At 45.1% G+C, this 13851-nt stretch overlaps 1 protein-coding gene and 1 long non-coding RNA gene across 6 annotated transcripts in view; one reads left to right on the top strand and one right to left on the bottom strand.

Moving 5' to 3' along the window:
• The window catches only part of METAP1D (methionyl aminopeptidase type 1D, mitochondrial), a 451273-nt gene that overhangs the window by 37979 nt on the left and 399443 nt on the right, over window positions 1-13851 (top strand). The window lies entirely within an intron of this gene.
• Window positions 1-13851, bottom strand: part of LOC134944690 (uncharacterized) — a 156980-nt gene that overhangs the window by 141050 nt on the left and 2079 nt on the right. Inside the window, exon 2 of the long non-coding RNA XR_010181923.1 lies at window positions 3836-3897. This is a non-coding gene — a long non-coding RNA (uncharacterized LOC134944690). The remainder of the gene's footprint in view (window positions 1-3835; window positions 3898-13851) is intronic.

Below are 13851 nucleotides of genomic sequence, written 5' to 3'. Positions count from 1 at the left end.
CAGGAGAAATAGAGGTCTCGAATAGGTGTGAGAGCAGAGTAATAAGCTCATGCCAAATTTTACAAATTTTAGGGCTTGACCACCTGATGTGTAAAAAAGAGCCTACATCTGAACACCCCCTCCAGCACCTATCCAAGGCATCAGGGAACATAGTATGTAAACGAGAGGATAGTACCAGCGGTAGAGCAGTTTATAAATATTTTCTTTGATTTTGACACACATTGAGCTGGAAGTGGCATTATCCCAAATGTCAACCCAGTCCTCATTATCTATAACATGTCCCAGATCCTTTTCCCTTGCCAGTTCATGAGGAGCTCGGGCCGGGGTAGAATCGTCGCTTAGCAAGGCATAGATGTCAGAGATTAAGTCCTTAGTATTGGAATGTTTCCAGCTTATATATTCGAAAGAGGATATTGTTCTGTTTAGGAGAGTTGAGGTGATTGTGGAGTGGAAGTGTCTAATTTGCAGGTAGCGAAAGAAATCCGTGGTTGGAATTACCGTTCCATCACGAAAATCTGCGAACTGAGGAAAGGAAACATCAGGAGTAATATCGTAATTATAGGATATGTTGCTCAAGCGCCAGTTAGTAAAAGAGGACCTACACATACCAGGGGGGAAGGCCAGGTTATGAAATAATGGAATCAGGGGAGACGGATGTGGGGCCAAATTAAACTGTCTATTTGCCAAGTCCCATATAGCTAACGAGCGGGACACCACGGGATGAGAGAGGACTGCACGAGGGCGCTGACTCCTATGAAGCCACAATAAAGAGGACAACGTGGCAAAACCTACCTCTTCAATCTCAATCCTCACCCAGACTTTACCCGTTCCACCTTTATTGCACCATTGTACACATTGAGAGAGCTGCGCAGCATATAAGTATTTTCTAAAGTCCGGGATGCCCAAACCACCTTCTCTAGAGGGATGCTGAAGTAATTTAAGTCTAATGCGAGGGCGTTTATGGTTCCATATAAAGTAAGAGGTTTGGCGTTGTAAATTTTTAAAGACATGCTTCGGGCACGGTGCCTCGCTCTGCTACCGCTGCACTCAGCCGGAGGATATTCTGATAACTAAACATCCACTCTAAGGGGGTCATTCCAAGTTGATCGCTAGCTGCTTTCGTTCGCTGTGCAGCGATGAGGCCAAAAAAACACTTCTGCGCATGCGGCGCAATGCGCACGCGCGACGTATAAGTACAACGAAAAATGTAGTTTCACACAAGGTCTTGTGCCGCTTTTCAGTCGCACTGCTGGCCGCAGAGTGATTGACATGAAGTGGGCGTTACTGGGTGTGAACTGACCGTTTTCAGGGAGTGTTCGAAAAAACGCAGGCGTGGCTGGCTGAACGCAGGGCGTGTTCGTGACGTCAAAACAGGAACTAAACAGTCTGAAGTGATCGCAAGCTAGGAGTAGGTTTGGAGCTATGCTAAAACTGCACAAATTAAATTTGTAGCCGCTCTGCGATTCTTTCGTTCGCACTTCTGCTAAGCTAACATACAGTCCCAGTGGGAGGCGGCATAGAGTTTGCACGGTTGCTAAAAACTGCTTGCGAGCGATCAACTCGGAATGACCACCTAAGTGTGTCCGGAAACAGACTGTTTTATTACTACTGGCTAAAGCTTATACTGGAGCGAATTAATTCCTTCTGTATACTATGAGAGGCACCTTCCACAAAGAACATTTTATACAGAATATATATTTAGTGAAGCTCCACTTTTTGTTTATACTTTATCTGAATTAACAGGTGTGTATTACATAGGATATACAGTGCGGCAAAAAAGTATTTGGACAGCCACCGATTGTGCAAGTTGACCCACTTAAAAAGATGAGAGAGGTCTGTTATTTCCATCATAGGTACACTTCAACTGTGAGAGACAGAATCTGGAGAAAAAAAACCAGGAAATCACATTGTATGATTTTTAAACAATTTACTTGTATATTCTTGTGGAAAATAAATATTTGGACACCTACCAAGCAGCAAGATTTCTGGCTCTCACAGACCTGTTACTTCTACTTTAAGAAGCTCTTCTATCCTCCACTGTATTAATGGCACCTGTTTGAACTGGTTATCTGTATAAAAGACACCTGTCCACACCCTCAAACAGTCAGACCGCTACCTCTCCACCATGGCCAAGACCAGAGAGCTGTCTAAGGACACCAGGGAAAAAATTGTAGAGCTGCATAAGGCTGGGATGAGCTACTCGACAATAGGCAAGCAGCTTGGTGAGAAGAGATCAACTGTTGGCGCAATTATTAAAAAATGGAAGAAATACAAGATCACTGACAATCTCCCTCGACCTGGGGCTTCCATGCAAGATCTCACCTCGTGTGGTATCAATGATCTTGAGAACGGTGAGGAATCAGCCCAGAACTACACGAGAGCTGGGACCACAGTCACAAAGGTTACCATTAGTAACACACTACGTCGTCATGGATTGAAATCCTGCAGCGCCCGAAAGGTCCCCCTGCTTAAGCCCGCACATGTCCAGGCCCGTCTTAAGTTTGCCAGTGACCATCTGGATGATCCAGAGGAGGATTGGGAGAATGTAATGTGGTCAGATGAGAGCAAAATCGAACTTTTTGGTATAAACTCCACTCGCCGTGTTTGGAGGGAGAAGAATGATGAATGACATCCCAAGAACACCATACCCACTGTGAAGCATGGGGGTGGAAACATCATGCTTTGGGGCTGCTTTTCTGCAAAGGGGACAGGACGACTGATCCGTATTAAGGAGAGGATGAATGGGGCCATGTATCGTGAGATTTTGGGCAAAAACCTCCTTCTCTCAGTAAGAGCATTGAAGATGGAACATGGCTGGGTCTTCCAGCATGACAATGACCCCAAACACACCGCCCGGGCAACTAAGGAGTGGCTCCGTAAGAAGCATTTCAAGGTCCTGGAGTGGCCTAGCCAGTCTCCAGACCTCAACCCAATAGAAAATCTGTGGAGGGAGTTGAAAGTCCGTGTTGCCCGGCGACCGCCCCAAAACATGACATATCTAGAGAAGATCTGCATGGAAGAGTGGGCCAAAATACCTGCTACAGTGTGTGCAAACCTGGCCAAGAACTACAGGAAAGGTTTGACCTCTGTAATTGCCAACCGAGGTTATATTACAAAGTATTGAGGTAAACTTTTTGATTGTCCAAATATTGATTTTCTGCAAGAATATACAAATAAATTGTTTAAAAATCATACAATGTGATTTCCTAGTTTTTTTTTCAGATTCTGTCTCTCACAGTTGAAGGGTACCTACTGTATGATGGAAATTACAGACCTCTCTCATCTTTTTAAGTGGGTCAACTTGCGCAATCGGTGGCTGTCCAAATACTTTTTTGCCCCACTGTGTATATGTATGTATGTATATATGTATGTGTGTGTGTGTGTATATATATATATATATATATATATGTGTTTTCTTTGTTTATATTTCTATAATACATAGGTCCATTTGATTAGTGTGGTTATAATTTGTATATGACTTTCATGCTATATTATTTAATACGTATTTGTATTCTTATCTTTTATCTATAGAGTATCTTTATTACATCTGCCGTCTCAGATGTAGTTTGTGATTTTTTTTAAAGCGCACTTCCTCATCAGTCTTTATTTAAATGTCAAACTTTAATTGACCAGTTCTAAAGCCAATGACCACGCTTCTGTTTTGGTGTTAATTATCTACATCTAGGGAGATCTAGCCTGTTAGCAGCTTAGTATATTTAAATCTGACCTTTTTTTAATGAAAGGAATACTGAAAGAGATTTTAGTAATGAAGTTGGGCACTGTAGATTTAGCAGCAGGTAAAGCGGTTACTAGGAAAAACCCAGGAAGCACTTACTGTATTTCCAGTGATGGGATCCCTGTAGACAGCCTTTGGTCCATATTATAAGCTTTTCAAGACTGAAATGATATGTGTGTGAAGATATTAAAAGCATACAAGGAGCAGACTATACATATAACTCATCTATTTTACAGTTATTACAATCTGCAGAAAGAAACGGCCTGGCGACTGTCGTATTTTAATTTCATTTTTTCGTTTTGAGTTACACCTCTACTGGCATCGTCCCTGACCACTACTGTTACTCGATGGCGCCTATGTTTCATCAAGCTTAGACAAACAGACTACCTGGATCGTGGCCCAGCTGACCTGTTCAAGCTGATAAACATGATCCCCCCTGTTGAGGAATTCTAGACCTTTGGTTGCAGAATTCCCAAGGGATTTGAAAGAAAGCAGTGTTCAGGGCCCCCGACTCCGGCATCTTGAGCTTCTTTTGCTGTTGTACCGTATCAGCTTTATACCCTGTGGGCTAAAACACCACCTAATCAGTTGAACCTCTTTGCTTTATTGGTAATTAAGGTCAAATATTCTTTTAAGATAACATCACGAGAAGAAGAGGTAGTGGAGTATGCAGTGAAAGACTTGCGTTGTCAGGTTGTGATTGTTGCAGATTACAAAAGGCCGACTGCCGTTACTCAGTGAAGCAAGCATAAAAAGATGTCACACCTGCTCCTGTTATTAAAGCTCTTAATTAATAGAAATGTGGCCCCTGACTGTGTGTTTCTGATGAATAGGGGGTTTCACAGAAAACGAAATGTTTACAAAGTTTATTTTTCTCAACTGGAATTTTTACATTTAAAAATGTTTACTATCGCTACATTTCCGAATGCTAAAATCAGTAACCTCATATACATAACAAGAAAAGGTACAATCTCACTTTTTGCGCTCCAAATGTCCCTTCACTTGAATAATCCTCACATCGATGATAGGATTTGCATGAAACAAAGAAATTAAACACAATATAGTGTAATACTGTATATGGAAATAAAGTTCTTTTCCACTGTGCAGAGGAGACTATAAGTGATGGAAAACAGTCCCAGCAGAGATCAGACGTCCACCTTCTTATCCCGAAATGATGTGATGATAACTTGACAATGGGTTCTTACATGTATGCTTACTTGTAAAAATGTAGTAGAACACCCAAAAAGGTTTCTTTAAAGGAGATACTGCTTTCTTTCTCCTTAGACCATATGATGTAGATGAATACCACTCATGTGTCCGGTCGGGTAACGCTGGACCGTGTACATGTAAAGTGCTATGGCAGCGTGATATACCGCTGCATGTTGTATGTGGGATATATGATCATGAGCCGTAACCATAGCGATCAGACGCAGGTTCGGCTATGATGGGCGCTGGATAGGAGGAAGTGATGCGGCTGGAGTAGTTCCGGCGGGTTGTCTTAGCAACCAGACGCAAAATCGTACTGTTAGCCCGGACGTGTAATTGTAGGGGGAGGATGCAGGGCAATATCTTTAAGGGGATTTAAGCTTGGCGCCCATTATGCAAATGAGTCTTATGTCCGATTGGTGCATTTAAATGTCCATCTAATCACATTACAATTCATTGGCTAATTGGTTAACAATACATCAGGTTTCAGCTATTTAAGGGAGGTCAGTTTGGGAACCACCTCATTCAGCTGACCAGACATGAGATGCTGCACACCAGTGGTATGTTCCATGTGCTATCTTGGGATGTTTTTATTTGTGATGTTTTATTAATTACAGGGAATATATTTTTATTGATGTCTTTTTCATTATAGTTAAATACACTGTTTTATCTTGATAAAGACGCCGCAGAGCGTAGAAACGCGTTGATACAGTGTTACTTTGATGTCCTATAAACCAGTGTATTCATTGAGGGAAGCATATGACATTGTGATATCCGGATTTTACTGTGTCAGCTGAAGTCCATCTCTGTTTCCCACTCTGGGTACGACTGGTTGTTTGTTTGTATTTTTTATAAAAATAAAAGGGGTTTCTCTTACGTCCTAGAGGATGCTGGGGACTCTGTAAGGACCATGGGGTATAGACGGGCTCCGCAGGAGATAGGGCACCTAAAAAGAACTTTGACTATGGGTGTGCACTGGCTCCTCCCTCTATGCCCTTCCTCCAGACCTCAGTTAGATCTTGTGCCCAGAGGAGAATGGGTGCACTGCAGAGAGCTCTCCAGAGTTTTCTGTGGAAAAATAATTTTGTTAGGTTTTTTATTTTCAGGGAGTCCTGTTGGCAACAGGCTCCCTGCATCGTGGGACCGAGGAGAGAGAAGCAGAGCTGGCTTGTCAAGTTGGGCTCTGTTTCTAAGGCTACTGGACACCATTAGCTCCAGAGGGAGTCGGAACACAGGTCTCACCTGGGGTTCGTCCCGGAGCCGCGCCGCCGTCCTCCTCACAGATGCCGAAGATGGAAGCCGGGTGAGTATGAGAAGGCAGAAGACATCATAGGCGGCAAAAGACATCAGATCTTCATGAGGTAAGGCGCGCAGCATTGCTCCCATTCACACACACAGAGCAGCACTGAAGGATGCAGGGCGCAGGGGGGGGGCGCCCTGGGCAGCAATAAACCTCACATTTGGGCACTGACAAGGTAGATTAGGCTGCTGGGCAGTAATTCTACGATCCCCCGCCATTTTCTATAAAAAAATCACCGGGTCTGAAGCCCGCCGTCGGGTGGGTGGAGCTTGATCCCCAGCACTAACCAGCGCCATTTTCTCCACAGAAGCTGCATGAAGAAAATGCTGGCTCCCTGGTCTCTCCCCTGCTGAACATTCAGGCTGGAAAAAAGAGGAGGGGGCATTTTGAGCGCAGTGAGTGGGAATCTGGTCATTTTTTATATATATGTGTGTATATATATATGTGTGTATATATATATATATATATATATATATATATATAAAAGCGCTATCTGGTCATATTTTTCCAGTGTTTTTAAGCGCTGGGTGTGTGCTGGCATACTCTCTCTCTGTCTCTCCTAAGGGCCTGGTTGGGGTTTTGTCCCCTTATAGGTTAATCCCTGTGTGTGTGGGGTGTCGGTACGTGGTGTCGACATGTCTGAAGCGGAAGGCTTTTCCAAGGAGGAGGTGGCGCAAATGAGTGGTGTGTCCCCGTCGGTTGTGCTGACTCCAGATTGGATGGACATGTGGCATATGTTGAATGCAAGTGTGGCATCTTTACATAAAAGGCTTGATAAGGCTGATTTAGGGGGGACATCAGGGGGTCAATCCTCAGATTGGACCGACTCACAGGGCCCGTCGGGGTCTCAAAAGCGTCCCTTAACACAAGACACTACTACCGACACGGATTCTGATTCCAGTGTCGACTATGACGAAGTAAAATTGCACCCTAGGGTGACTAAAACCATTCAGTGTATGATTGTGGCAATAAGGGATGTGTTGCATATTGTGGATGAACCCTCTGTCCCCGACACAAGGGTACACATGTTTAAGGAAAAGAAACAGATTATTAACTTTCCCACATCTCATGAATTAAATGAATTCTTTGGAAAAGCTTGGGAGACTCCGGATAAGAGACCGCAGATCCCCAAAAGAATTTATATGGCATACCCTTTCCCTAAGCAGGACAGGGAGATTTGGGAATCACCCCCCCACTGTGGACAAAGCCCTGACGCGCTTGTCCAAGAAAGTGGCGCTACCGTCTCCTGACACAGCAGCCCTTAAGGACCCTGCAGATCGCAGGCAAGAAACTACCTTAAAGTGTATTTATTCTCATACGGGTGCTGTGCTAAGACCGACAATTGCGTCGGCGTGGGTGTGTAGCGCAATTGCAGCTTGGACAGATGAGCTGACAGATCAATTTGATAATATGGATAAGGATACTATATTCCTAACTCTAGCCCATATTAAAGACGCAGTCTTATTTATGAGGGATGCTCAAAGGGACATTGGATTGCTAGCTTCTAGGGCCAATGCCATGTCTGTCTCAGCGAGAAGATCCTTATGGACTCGCCAATGGACGGGTGATGCGGATTCCCAGAAACATATGGAAGTACTACCCTACAAGGGTGATGTATTGTTTGGGGATGGGCTGACGGACCTGGTTTCCACAGCCACAGCAGGTAAATCAAATTTTTTACCATATATTCCCCAACAGCAAAAGAAAGTAACACCCTATCAGATGCAGTCCTTTCGGTCGCACAAGTCCAAAAGAGGTCGGGGATCCTTTTTCCTCGCCAGAGGTAAGGGCAGAGGCAAGAGAGCACCTGCTGCGGCAGGTGCCCAGGAACCACAGTCCTCCCCGGCTGCTCCAAAACCCACAGCATGACGCTGGGGCTCCGCCGAGGGAGTCTGCACCGGTGGGGGCACGTCTTCGACTTTTCAGTCAGGCCTGGGTCAGTTCGGACCTGAATCTCTGGGTGTTGGAAATAGTTTCCCAGGGTTACAAATTGGAATTCGAGGAGGTGCCCCCGCGCCGATTTTTCAAATCGGCCCTACCAACTTCCACATCGGAAAGGGATGTAGTGTTAGCTGCAATTCAAATGCTGTGTATACAGCAAGTGATAATCAAGGTTCCCCTGCACCAGCAGGGAAGAGGTTACTATTCAACCCTATTTGTGGTCCCGAAACCGGACGGTTCGGTCAGACCTATTTTGAAACTGAAATCTCTAAACCTGTACGTAAGAAGATTAAAATTCAAAATGGAATCTCTCAGAGCGATAATAGCCAACATGGAGGAGGGGGAGTTTATGGTGTCTCTGGACATAAAGGATGCGTACCTTCATGTCCCCATATATGCCCCCCATCAGGAATACCTGAGATTCGCTGTACTGGATTGTCATTACCGATTTCAGACGTTGCCGTTTGGACTCTCCACGGTCCAGAGGATTTTCACCAAGATAATGGCGGAAATTATGGTGGTCCTGCGCAAGCATGGAGTCACAATTATCCCATACTTGGACGATCTCCTGATAAAAGCAAGATCAAGGGAGAAATTGCTGAACAGTGTGGCGCTCTCGTTGAGAGTGCTCCAGCAACAAGGTTGGATTCTAAATCTACCGAAGTCACAGTTGATTCCGACAACTCGACTACCGTTCCTAGGTATGATACTGGATACGGAACAAATGAAGGTCTTCCTCCCAATAGAGAAAGCCCAAGACATACAGAACATTGTCAGAGACCTGCTAAAACCGAAAAGGGTGTCAGTTCACCAATGCACTCGAGTTCTGGGGAAAATGGTGGCGGCCTACGAGGCCATTCCCTTCGGCAGGTTCCATGCAAGGACTTTTCAATGGGACCTTCTGGACAAGTGGTCCGGGTCCCATCTGCACTTACATCGGAAAATAACTAAAATAGTTTCCCTCCTGTGGTGGTTGCAAAGTGCTCACCTCCTGGAGTGTCGCAGGTTCGGAATTCAGGATTGGATCCTGGTTACCACGGATGCGAGCCTCCGAGGATGGGGAGCGGTCACACAGGGAAAACATTTTCAGGGTCTTTGGTCAGACCAGGAGTCCTGTCTACACATCAATGTGTTGCAACTCAGAGCCATTTACAACGGCCTTCGACAAGTGGAGAGTTTTCTTCGAAACCTACCAGTTCTGATTCAATCAGACAATGTCACAGCAGTGGCTCATGTGAACCGCCAAGGCGGGACAAAAAGCAGAGTCGCGATGGCGGAAGCCACAAGGATCCTTCGCTGGGCGGAAAATCATGTAAGCACTCTGTCAGCTCTCTTCATTCCGGGAGTGGACAACTGGGAAGCAGACTTCCTCAGCAGACACGATCTCCATCCAGGAGAGTGGGGACTTCATCAAGAAGTCTTTGCAGACGTAACACGTCTTTGGGGAACTCCTCAAATAGACATGATGGCGTCACACCTCAACAAAAAACTTCAGAGGTACTGCGCCAGGTCTCGGGACCCTCAGGCAATAGCAGTGGACGCTCTGGTAACACCGTGGGTGTTCAAATCGGTCTACGTGTTTCCTCCTCTTCCTCTCATCACAAAAGTGTTGAGGATCATAAGACAAAGAAGAGTACGAACGATACTCGTTGTCCCAGACTGGCCTCGAAGGGCCTGGTACTCGGATCTACAAGAGATGCTCACAGGAGATTCCTGGCCTCTTCCTCTGAGAGAAGACCTGTTGCAGCAGGGGCCCTGTGTATTTCAAAACTTACCGCGGTTACGTTTGACGGCATGGCTGTTGAACGCCGAATCCTGGCGAAAAAGGGGATTCCGGAAGAGGTCATCCCTACGTTAATAAAGGCTAGGAAGGAGGTGACGATAAAACATTATCACCGTATCTGGCGAAAGTATGTGTCTTGGTGTGAGACCAAGAATGCACCTACGGAAGATTTTCATCTGGGTCGTCTTCTCCACTTCCTACAGACAGGAGTGGATATGGGCCTGAAATTAGGCTCTGTTAAGGTACAGATTTCGGCCCTCTCGATTTTCTTTCAGAAGGAATTGGCTTCTCTTCCAGAAGTCCAGACGTTTGTAAAGGGAGTGCTGCACATCCAGCCCCCTTTTTGTGAATCCAGTGGCACCAAGGGACCTGAACGTGGTGTTGCAGTTCCTAAAATCACACTGGTTTGAACCGCTTAACAAGGTTGAGTTGAAATTTCTTACCTGGAAGGTGGTCATGTTGTTGGCCTTAGCATCAGCAAGGCGAGTGTCAGAATTGGCGGCTTTGTCACACAAGAGCCCCTACTTGATTTTTCATGTGGATCGAGCTGAATTGAGGACACGTCCGCAATTTTTGCCTAAAGTGGTTTCTTCGTTCCATATGAATCAACCTATTGTGGTGCCTGTGGCTACAAGTGACCTGGAGGATTCCAGATCCCTGGACGTAGTCAGGGCCTTAAAAATTTATGTAGCCAGGACGGCTAGAATTAGGAAAACAGAGGCTCTGTTTGTCCTGTATGCGGCCAATAAGATTGGCGCTCCTGCTTCGAAGCAGACTATTGCTCGCTGGATCTGTAACACGATTCAGCAGGCTCACTCTACGGCTGGATTGCCGGTACCAAATTCGGTTAAGGCCCATTCCACTAGGAAGGTGGGCTCTTCTTGGGCGGCTGCCCGAGGCGTCTCGGCTTTACAGCTTTGCCGAGCGGCGACTTGGTCGGGGTCAAACACTTTTGCTAAATTCTACAAGTTTGATACCCTGGCTGATGAGGACCTAGCGTTTGCTCAGTCGGTGCTGCAGAGTCATACGCACTCTCCCGCCCGATTGAATGCTTTGGTATAAACCCCATGGTCCTTACGGAGTCCCCAGCATCCTCTAGGACGTAAGAGAAAATAAGATTTTAAACCTACCGGTAAATCTATTTCTCCTAGTCCGTAGAGGATGCTGGGCGCCCGTCCCAGTGCGGAAACTCTGCAAGACTTGTATATAGTTGTTGCTTACATAAGGGTTATGTTACAGCTGACATCGGTCTTGGACCGTTACTGTAGTTTGTTCATACTGTTAACTGGTTATGTATGTTCCAGGTTACATGGTATGATTGGTGTGGGCTGGTATGAATCTTGCCCTTGGATTGCTAAATCCTGCCTTGTATTGTCAATCTCCTCTGGTCACAGTTCTCTAACTGACGTCTGGAGGAGGGGCATAGAGGGAGGAGCCAGTGCACACCCATAGTCAAAGTTCTTTTTAAGTGCCCTATCTCCTGCGGAGCCCGTCTATACCCCATGGTCCTTATGGAGTCCCCAGCATCCTCTACGGACTATGAGAAATAGATTTACCGGTAGGTTTAAAATCTTATTTTTCTTTACCCTAATTGGCTTCCCTTTTTTAATTTCACATATTATTTCCATGAGTGGTATTCATCTACATCACAGGTTCTCAAACTCGGTCCTCAGGACCCCACACGGTGCATGTTTTGCAGGTCTCCTCACAGAATCACAAGTGAAATAATTAGCTCCACCTGTGGACCTTTTAAAATGTGTCAGTGAGTAATTAATACACCTGTGCTCTTGCTGGGTTACCTGCAAAACATGCACTGTGTGGGGTCCTGAGGACCGAGTTTGAGAACCACTGATCTACATCATATGGTCTAAGGCAGAGGTTCTCAAACTCGGTCCTCGGGGGCACACACAGTGCATGTTTTGCAGGTAACCCAGCAGGTGCACAGGTGTATTAATTACTCACTGACACATTTTAAAAGGTCCACAGGTGGAGCTAATTATTTCACTTGCGATTCTGTGAGGAGACCTGCAAAACATGCACTGTGTGTGCCCCCGAGGACCGAGTTTGAGAACCTCTGATCTTCGGAGAAAGAAAGCAGTATCTCCTTTAAAGAAACCTTTATCGGTGTTCTACTACATTTTTACAAGTAAGCATACATGTAAGAACCCATTGTCAAGTTATCATCACATCATTTCGGGTGATCCCATAAGAAGGTGGACGTCTGATCTCTGCTGGGACTGTTTTCCATCACTTATAGTCTCCTCTGCACAGTGGAAAAGAACTTTATTTCCATATACAGTATTACACTATATTGTGTTTCATTTCTTTGTTTCATGCAAATCCTATCATCGATGTGAGGATTATTCAAGTGAAGGGACATTTGGAGCGCAAAAAGTGATATTGTACCTTTTCTTGTTACGTATTGTTTGTATAGGTTGGTGATCTATCAGGTACCATCTATTTGCTGCTCTTTTGCTGCGCCTCAATGAGGAACTTTTTCTTTCTGTTGTATATAACCTCATATACATGTTTCTGATTTATTTGCCTTTTACCTGTATCTCAGGATGGTATTTGTGGCCTTTATTAGATCATTTTTGTGACTTCTGTGGTTTTTGGTTGGAATGTTTGTTTCAGTGTTGATTTGTTTCCATATTAATGATTCAACGGTAATGTCTACAGAATCTTTTTTTTTTTTTTGTATCAAAAAAATGTCTAGCAACATAGTTTATCAGACAACGTAACAGCAATGACCATTATATTGGGGCTGCACTTATGGTGTAATGGTTAGCATTACTGCCTCACAGTACTGAGGTGATGGGTTCGATTCCCACCATGGCCCTAACTGTGTGGAGTTTGTATATTCTCCCCGTACTTGTGTGGGTTTCCTCTGGGTACTCCAGTTTCCTCCCACAATCCAAAAATATACTGGTAGGTTAATTGGCTCCGAACAAAATTAACCCTAAAGTGAATGTGTGTGCGTGTACATGTGATATGGAATATAGATTGTAAGCTCCACTGGGGCAGGGACTGATGTGAATGGCCAAATATTCTCTGTAAAGCGCCACGGAATATGTGTGCACTATGTAAATAACTTGTAATAATAATAATAATATTGGTGGCACTGGCAAGGGTTAAAAACTAGAATAAAAATAAAGTCACGCTTTAAAAAGTCTGTACACTTGTGACTGGTACAATTTTGTAGCAGGTTGCGGTGTAAGACAGAGGTTCCCAAACGCAGTCCTCAAGGCACCATAAACGAATCTAGGGACAATGCAAACGATTATAACACATCGGATTGATCTGTCGTTAGTCAAAGTACAAATTGTGGCCCTCATTCCGAGTTGTTCGCTCGTTCTTTTTCATCGCATCGCAGTGAAAATCCGCTTAGTACGCATGCGCAAAGTTCGCACTGCGACTGCGCCAAGTAACTTTACTATGAAGAAAGTATTTTTACTCACGGCTTTTTCTTCGCTCCGGCGATCGTAATGTGATTGACAGGAAATGGGTGTTACTGGGCGGAAACACGGCGTTTCAGGGGCGTGTGGCAGAAAACGCTACCGTTTCCGGAAAAAACGCAGGAGTGGCCGGGGAAACGGTGGGAGTGCCTGGGCGAACGCTGGGTGTGTTTGTGACGTCAACCAGGAACGACAAGCACTGAACTGATCGCACAGGCAGAGTAAGTCTGGAGCTACTCTGAAACTGCTAAGTAGTTAGTAATCGCAATATTGCGAATACATCGGTCGCAATTTTAAGAAGCTAAGATTCACTCCCAGTAGGCGGCGGCTTAGCGTGTGTAACTCTGCTAAATTCGCCTTGCGACCGATCAACTCGGAATGAGGGCCTGTGTACCTTTCTCTAATGATAACGATCCGTAGCGCAGTCCCG

Source organism: Pseudophryne corroboree, chromosome 7 (genome assembly GCF_028390025.1).
Source record: "Pseudophryne corroboree isolate aPseCor3 chromosome 7, aPseCor3.hap2, whole genome shotgun sequence".
NCBI classification, from domain to species: Eukaryota; Metazoa; Chordata; class Amphibia; order Anura; family Myobatrachidae; genus Pseudophryne; species Pseudophryne corroboree.
Note: the sequence above shows the minus strand (reverse complement) of the source record. Positions and strands in the feature narration are given on the sequence as shown.